Here is a 1,920-nt window from a genome sequence, read left to right on the forward strand (position 1 = left end):
TTATAACACTGAAGACAAGTATCAGGGGGTAGCCGTGTTAGTCTGTAGCCACAAAAACAACAAGGAGTCTGGTGGCACCTTAAAGACTAACATTTTTATTTGGGCATAAGCTTTCGTGGGTAAAAATCCCACTTCTTCATATGCATGGAGTCACCTGAAGATGCATGCAGTCATGGCTTTTTACCCACAATCTATCTGTTAGTCTTTAAGGTGCCACCAGACTCCTCGTGATTGAAGAGAAGGAGATACAGATGCATGTCCCCACGGTTTCTGATTTTCTCAAATGGCACACACGTAGAGCCCTGTAAATCTGCGGCTATCTGGGGCGGAGCGGGTGATGGGGCAGGAAGTCTCTGGGGAGAAGTGGAGGATGGTTGGTGGTCAGGGGTTTGGGACAACCCCACGTCACTGGTGCATGGTGAAGCCCTGCAAATCTGCGGACAATTTTTGCAGATTGTGGATACAAATTGTGTATCTGTGCAGGGCTCTAGACACAAGGGCGACTCCTACGGCTCACTTTCTAGCCCTGTTCCTTGCATCCCCTCACTGTGTCTTTAATGACCTGCTGGAATTTGGGACATAAATTCTCTGACACTTGTGTTGACAATGTGATTAGAGCACAATGTGACTGAAATTAAACCATTTCCAGACAAGGAAAAAACACATCACTGCATTGGCCGGGAATCGAACCCGGGTCAACTGCTTGGAAGGCAGCTATGCTCACCACTATACCACCAATGCATCTGGCAAAATGCATTCTCCCAGGTGTCACATGTACTAGCAAAATGACTCACTCCTGCAAAGCTAGTGAGCAGGATGGATGGGAAGGCGGCAACCTGTCAGTTCTAAGCAGAGAGAGAGGCTCCCAGACTGGCTGAAATGTGGAGAGGGAGGTGCTACATCCCAGGGTGAGGGGTCACCCATTCCTCCCCTCCAAGAAGGGAAATGAAGATAAATCACCAGAATGACAAACCTTAGTGGAGACAGCTCCTTTGAAAGTAAACGTTTGTGTGAGTTCCTGCTGCGGTACAGCGGGGTTTGTTGCTGCTGCTGATTCCAGTCTGTGGGGTTGTCAGTCAGGTTGTCTGTCACCTTCTCTGGGTGTGTGGTACATGCGGCAACCCCCGCTCATGGAGAAATAAAGTTTTTGTGCAAAATAACAAAACTTTTCACCGAAAGGAGAGAAAGGAAATGGCCCCACGAAAGTGCCAGGACATAAGGAATGTAACAACAGGATTCCTCTAGGCGTGACTCTGACGAATGATTGATCTCCCCTCACTTGTATTTGAAGAGCTGTTTAGTTTTACCCTTGGTAACCTACAAGGCTGATACAATTGTATCGATTGTGACACTAGGGTTGAAGGATTAAATCATATTATGAAACAAATGTTTAAAAAACAATCTGAACTTGAGCTTTCTATTATGAAAGGCTGGTTTCCCCAATTCAGTTCAAAATGCTGGTCTAGAAACCCCCCCCCGGGATCCCTACACATGGCAGTGGGAGTGAAAGGAGAAATCCTCAGCCCTGCCCTGAGTTTTCAGGGGCTGGGAGGGGGCAAGCTGAGGTCTGTTACCGCACTGGCTGACAATAAAACTTCTCTCTGCTCAGATCTAGCTTGTCGTAATGCCCCAGCCTTGTCCGATAATTTGCATTGAAGTTCAGCAAACTGGGTCTGTAGTTCTTCTATTCCACCATTGTAGGGTTATCAACCAGACCTGGACAGTGCTACCAGAACGCAACCAGTCAACTAATGGGGTGGAGCCTACAGACAGTATCCTGTTCATGATGCCAATTATGTAAATGGGGGAATGGTCCTGCTATTGTGGGGAACTTTCCTGGCTTCTGCACAACCCCGGTGGAATTGGATAGGGAAAGGATCGGAGTCCTCGCTCCAGTTCCCTTTACCCGGAGTTCTAAGA

The 1,920-nt window shown here is 47.7% G+C and overlaps 1 non-coding gene across 1 annotated transcript; it reads right to left on the reverse strand.

The window, feature by feature from the left end:
* Positions 1-669: 669 nt before the first annotated feature.
* Positions 670-741, reverse strand: TRNAG-UCC. The gene has a single exon. It is a non-coding gene; the product is annotated as a tRNA-Gly (tRNA).
* Positions 742-1,920: the final 1,179 nt, after the last annotated feature.

Source organism: Terrapene carolina, unplaced genomic scaffold (assembly GCF_002925995.2).
Source record: "Terrapene carolina triunguis isolate 2854851 unplaced genomic scaffold, T_m_triunguis-2.0 Scaffold751, whole genome shotgun sequence".
NCBI lineage: Eukaryota > Metazoa > Chordata > Testudines > Emydidae > Terrapene > Terrapene triunguis.